Source organism: Mauremys reevesii, linkage group 3 (assembly GCF_016161935.1).
Source record: "Mauremys reevesii isolate NIE-2019 linkage group 3, ASM1616193v1, whole genome shotgun sequence".
Lineage (NCBI taxonomy): Eukaryota > Metazoa > Chordata > Testudines > Geoemydidae > Mauremys > Mauremys reevesii.
The window spans coordinates 32283490-32290216 of NC_052625.1; the positions used below are offsets into that span (position 1 = coordinate 32283490).

General features: G+C 42.3%; 1 long non-coding RNA gene across 1 annotated transcript; it reads left to right on the forward strand.

The window, feature by feature from the left end:
* The first annotated feature begins 330 nt into the window (after positions 1-330).
* On the forward strand, positions 331-3428 carry LOC120402408. Its single transcript, XR_005597221.1, has 2 exons — positions 331-403; positions 2953-3428. It is a non-coding gene; the product is annotated as an uncharacterized LOC120402408 (long non-coding RNA).
* The last annotated feature ends 3299 nt before the right edge of the window (positions 3429-6727 follow it).

The window sequence follows — 6727 nt, forward strand, 5'->3', positions numbered from 1 at the left end:
TGCATTTAAATCATCATTTCAACCAATTTGATTCTTCATCTACAATAAATGTAAATTTGGGGCACTGATATCAGTGCTTCCATATCATCTTATCTCCTTACTGAAGCCAGAAAGTGAGCCAGTACAAATTTGGGTATAAATATCTTTCAAGGTGTGGCAGGGTGCTGGGCAAAGGGGTGTTGATTCAGCCCTCTGTCATGCCAGCTCCCATTTAGGGGGATAAATTAGAGCTGGCTGGAAATAACCTGACCTGAATTGGGGAAGCAGAGACAGCTGTTGCTTAATTAGCCTGGGGCTTTATAAAAGCCTCAGAGGGGATTGGGGCAGGGACAGGAAGCAGCAAGATAATGCTTTCCTTCTATTGGCAGATAGTGAAGGAATAACTGTACATGGCAAAATGGTGGTAGGTACAACTGTGAATAAACTGCACTTGTGGTTATTAACCCAAGGGTCTCAAAGTGATTTTGTGAGCCTAGCAGAGGTAGGAGCTAAGGGGGCCATGTTGCACTCTGCTATACATGGTAACATATTACCTATACAATTTTAGGATATTTCATTCTTTCCCTCCTCATTTATCATCTTGCTGAATATTCATCAGCTATTTTCTGGTCATTCTGTTGGACAATGTAGAAAAGTACATGATGTTCTGTGGTAAGGCCTATTTTTGATACAATACCATACCCCTGCAGGCAGTTCTTGGGTTTGTAAACTGGAAAATAAACCTGAGCACATCTCCTTAGGGATTAAATGGGTTTGTTGTGAAACTATCATATTTTGTCTGTTCAAGAATCATATGCATTTGTATATGACCTGCATTTCTTTCTCTCTTCACTTCAATGGGAAGCTTGCCTGAGTAGTGTTGTAATAACTGGGCCTACAAATCTATCCTAATTCTGAATTTAAGTGTAAAAAGTGAGTGAAAGTTCATAAAATGTCTCAATAAGCTAGAACAGTATCTATTGATGGGAAGGCGTATATTGGAAACAAAATGGCCTACTGATATAATTGAAGGACTTGTTAAGATCATGCCTGGTAAACAAGAGAAGTGTGAGGACTGGAAATCATAGAATATTAGGGTTGGAAGAGACCTCAGGAGGTCATCTAGTCCAATCCTCTGCTCAAAGCAGGACCAACACCAACTAAATCATCCTAGCCAGGGCTTCGTCAAGCTGGGCCTTAAAAACCTCTAAGGAGAGATTTAAATGATTATAGGGGTGGGGCACATGATTTATGAGGAGAGGCTGAGGGAACTAGGCTTATTTAGTCTGCAGAAGAGAAAAGTGAGGGGGGATTTGATAGCAGCTACCTGAAGGGGGGTTCCAAAGAGGATGGAGCGAGGCTGTTTTCAGTGATGGCAGATAATAGAACAAGAAGCAATGGTCTCAAGTTGCAGTGGAGGAGGTTTAGGTTGGATATTAGGAAAAACTTTTTTCACTAGGAGGGTGGTGAAACACTGGAATGGGTTACCTAGAGAGGTGGTGGAATCTCCTTCCTTAGAGGTTTTTAAGGTCAGGCTTGACAAAGCCCTGGCTGGGATGATTTAGTTGGGGTTGGTTCTGCTTTGAGCATGGGGTTGGACTAAATGACTTCCTGAGGTCTCATCCAACCTTAATATTCTGTGAAACACCACTCTATGAAGTGTTTCTATTTATGACTAGAGAGACTATTTGCATGCAATACCCTTGGTATTCAACATTGTACTACAGTTGTACTTTCACTTAGAAAACTACTTCACAATACTGTCTGGAATACTGCTATCTGTGGAGGTTATCTCCCATCCCGTGTTCTCCTCCTCAGCATCCCAGTTTTATGAAGGTTTTGGTAGCCCAAGACTTTTGTAACAAAAGTCTTATTGTAATTACAGTTAGTGTACCTGTTCCTGCACTGGGAAATCATCTAGTCCAACCTCCTGCTCAAAGCAGGACCAATCCCCAGATGAATTTTTTGCCCCAGATCCCTAAGTGGTCCCCTCAAGGATTGAGCTCATAACCCTGGGTTTAGCAGGCCAATGCTCAAACCACTGAGCTATCCCTCCCCCCTGTGTGTTATGCCCTGCATTGCCATAAATTGCTATGTTACATTTCAGTTTTGCTATACTGTCTAGTGACAACAGTTTTAGGATAACTATTTGGATGGTTACACTCCATTACTTTCAAAGTAACTGAGTATGTGGTCCACACTAATGTACTGACACCTTGGAGCCATATAGAAAATTTAGATGTTAAAATGAGTTCCACAGCAGATGAGCTCACTAAAGGTGCTCCATTTTGTCAAGAGGAGAGAAAAAGAGAGAGTATCCAGAACTACTAAAAATCACTAACGGCAATAAATAAAAGCCATGGCAGTAGAGCAGTGGTTCTCAAAGCTGGTCTGCCGCTTGTTCAGGGAAAGCCCCTGGCGGGCCAGGCCGGTCCACAAGTTTGGTCAATCGCGGATCCCACTGGCCGCGGTTAGCTGCTCCAGGCCAATGGGGGCGGCGGGAAGCAGTGCGGGCCGAGGAATGTGCTGGCCGCCCTTCTTGCACAAGAGGGACAGTCAGCCAAGGTACAAACAGCACCAGGAAATTCTTCATATTAATAAAGATAAGAAAACAAGAAAAGTTCTGGTAAAGATTTGACCTGGGAGGAGAAGGGAAAATCTAACTAACCCAAAGGATTAGATGTGGAAAAAGTGATCTGGAGCTTTGATGTGCACCAAGCTTACAGAAAAAGCTATAAAAAAGCTAAATAATTCTTTGTCAAGGGCTCCCTAAAAGAAACACTGAAAATCTCAAGATCACTTAGAATTTGCTATTCATCATTTTGAGTTTCTCTTTCACTTGGTAGATAGGATCACATAGGTTGGTAGTTACTTTTTTCTATGTGTTTATACATAAATGTTTGTTTTTAACTTCACCTTCAATTTAACTGGCACCTTAACTCTCTCTCTCTCTCTCTCTCTTCTGCTCCACAGCTCCAGTCATCTAAATTGATGGGCATACCAGCAGACATGCAAATAGACCTATGGACAGCAGAACCTAGAAAGAGAAATTTTAGAGCAAGGCTCTGTTCTTTCTACCAAGGACTTCCCTGTCCTTCACTTGTTGGATAATTCTTCCTCTGCTATGATACAGAACATACTGGCCAACAATCTACATTATCAGCTCTAACCAAGGATCCTAATAAAATTTTCCCTGTTGGGCAGGTAGAGCACAAGTCATAAATATAGTTAAGGATGGATCCTAATTAAGGGCCCTATCCCAGCAGGTATTGAGCTCTTCTTAGAAGATCCTAGCTATCCTGAACTCCTGCTAAAGCCAATGGGAGATAATGGCACTCAGCACCACTTCCCAGGATCAGACCATCTGCCGTACAATTTATTGGGACCCTTCTCTATCCTGGCCTCCACCCAGCGATCAAAAAATCCTTCATAAAAAGGAGTTTGTACTATCTCAGACTCCAGCCTTTTCTCCTCTTCCTCCCCACCTCATCCTAATGGAAACAGACCCTAAATTCCATGAGAAGTTCTTTTCATTATGAAGGTTTTTCCCACATCAAATAGTTCTCTTAAACATTAGAAAAGGATTATTCCCCCAAAATAACCACAAGAATAGATATCTGCAATACAAGGGATTTTATCCATCAAATTAAAACAACAATTTGGACAAACACACAGTCAGTCTAAAATAGAATTGTCAGTATCCCCAACTATAGTTTAAATTATCATTTCAAATGACTTTCACTTATATTTTTGTGGTGTAAACCTATATCTCCTGCTCTGATTAAATGCAACTATTTTTTAGTTTATTACTTTTTTTCCCTTCTGCATCCAAACATGAGTTTAATACATTTTTAGGTAGTTATCTGGTGACCTTAGTAGGCTGCATCTGCAACTCCTGCCTTTGAAGACCTGCATTACTAAACTAGTCTCAGGAGACATAGTAGTCAAGGTCGGCCTCTATATTTCCAATACAAATGAAATAGAAAAATAGATTTTGGGTTAAGCCCACCTTCAGAGACCAATTTTATTAGAACCTTGATGCAGCAGAACAATTAAGTTGCTAGTAAAAAAGACCAAGATAAAAACCACAACATGGTTGTGCTGGCATCTCAGGGCCCAAACTCATCACCATTTGCTGTTAGACTAATTGTCAGGGTACCTAGAGCTTTTTGCATGGTTTTTTTTAGAAAGTATTCTTCAAATCTGGAGAAATAATGAATCAATTCCTTGTGCAGCTAAAATTGCCATTGACCTCAAGAGGCATTTAGGGTCTGTGAAGAATACCAGCTAAGGAATTTCAATAGACCCACCCTATTGAGAAACCCAAGGAAGGGGACAGGGAGGCATTAAAACTCCATCAGATTGACCTTGTAAAGCTTTCCATAAGATAGGGGCCACCAATTATAAACTTTTAAGCCAAGGAGAAAATGAAATTTTTGTATGAAATTGTATTTGTAATGTTTAAGCCTACATGGATATTCCATTAGTGATGTTGCAACTTGAGAACTACAGTAGCTGTACAGCATGAGCCTGATATACTGACATAGAATCATAGGACTGGAAGGGACCTTGAAAAGTCATGTAGTCCAGTCCCCTGCACTCATGGCAGGACTAAGTATTATCTAGACCATCCCCTGACAGGTGTTTGTTTAACCTGCTCTTAAAAATCTACAAGATTCCACAATCTTCCTAGGCAATTTATTCCAGTGCAATTTCATACACAAATTTCATTTTCTCCTTGGCTTAAAAAAACCTGTGTTCAAGGCACTGTGCTTCCCTTGCAACTATTTATGCTGGTGAGCTGTCCTTCTCACAGTGATATTTGTGCATCTCTGGGCATGTCACATTAGACCACCTGTTCCTCAGTTTCTCCATCTATAAAATAGAAATTATAATAATTACCAACTTTGCTGGAGTGTTATGAGACTCAGTTTATTCATGGTTGCAAATCAGAGATCCTCAGATGGCAGGTACTATAGAAAGATTATTATTACACTGCTCTTGGTGTTAGTGAGGTCATGCGCTGTAGCAAAGGAGCCAAAGAACAGTCTGATAGATAAATGGGAGGAAACAATGAGCACCTATTTGGGTTTAAAACTGTATTTGCAATGGTCAAGTTTATTGTCACCTTCCCTTCTTTATTTGGGGCCTGATCCTTCTCCTATTGAAGTTAATGGTGAAATTCACAATGGATTTTGATTGTTCAGGATCAGTGATTTTGTTGAACTATTTCTTTTAAATCTATTTATCTCTTTAAAAAATCAGACACAAACTGGACTGTGATATTCTTTGGGCAGCTAAAACAGAAGCTCACAAACTTGGCTTCCTGTTGATGTGAACCAACACTAACTCATGGGCAGCCATCTGAACTCCATTTTATAGGCTTTCAGACTGAGAACAGTAAGTAACATCAATGGGAAAACCATCACAGACCATTCAGTAAATGTTTCTTTTCCTAACAGCAACAATAAAGGCTGCTTAACCTTTAGTTTGTTCAGCACTGGTCAGATGTGAAAGTAATCTGGTACGGTACGGCATACCTGCAAGAGACTGTACACAGCCGACCATATCGGCACGGGGCAGCTTCCCTAGGCTGGCAATTTAAAAGGGCCCTGGGCTCCCAGCAGTGGCTGGAGCCCCTGGCCCTTTAAATCGCCGTCAGATTCTTGCTGCCGAAGCCCTGGGGTAGCAGTGGTGGCTGGGAGCCCCAGGACTCAGGCGGCAATTTAAAGGGCCGGGGGTTCCCGGCAGTGGCCGGAGGTCCGGGGACTACCAGGGGACTCTGGCAGTGATTTAAAGGGCCTGGGGATTTACCGCAGCCCCGGGCCCTTTAAATCACCGCTGGAGCCCCAGAGTTCTTGGACGCTGCTGCAGCTACCTCTACCATGGGGCTCGGGCAGTGATTTAAGGGGCCCGGGGCTCCCGGCTGCTGCTACTGCAGCCAGAGCCCCAGGGTAGTGGCGGCAATTTAAAGGGCCTGGGGATTTAAAGGCCCCGCCCCTTCCAGCTGATGCCTCCACCCCATCCCCTGCTCAGGACCCTGGCTCTGCGTATTGGTAAGTCCCTTAAATTACTTTTACTCTCGGCACTGAGTGCTTAGTATATAAAATATTATTGTTTGAGATCTGAAGTCGCATCAGGTAATCACTACAAACAAGAGACAGAGAAAGTACAGGTACTAGAGTAAAATCTCTCTCTTTTTCTTAAGGTACTATTGTCCATGTTGTAGTAAGAGAAGAGAAACAGTGTTTCAGACATAGATGAAGGGGTGCTTAGGACTGCATGTAGACAAAGTTAGTGACCTTTACAAAGGGTGGCTCCCCTCCCCCCATCACTGAACTTCAGACACATGAACAGCCAAAGCTGCACTGGTTACATTACAAGTGAACATTAAAAACAACAGCTTAAGTAAACATTCCCTTTGTGGTGCTGTGGCATATAATCTACCAGAAGTAATGAAGTAAAGTAGATTACTAATGAGACAAAGGCGGCATCATGGGTCACATATAGGTAAGAGAGCTTGAAGTCCTAACTCGTAGTAAAAGGGAGGGCTCATTCCTCACAGAAAAGTCATGTATTAATGGCCTTCCCTTGTTTTTCTGGTGGCTCCAAAGACACCACATCACAGATTCCCCACCTTTTTTCTCTGCTCCCTGTGCTTTCTGCTTCCTTCTCCCCAAACAGGCTGGCTCTACTTACAGCTTCTTTCTACGCCACTGCTGGCTGTCTACATGGCTACAGGAGTATT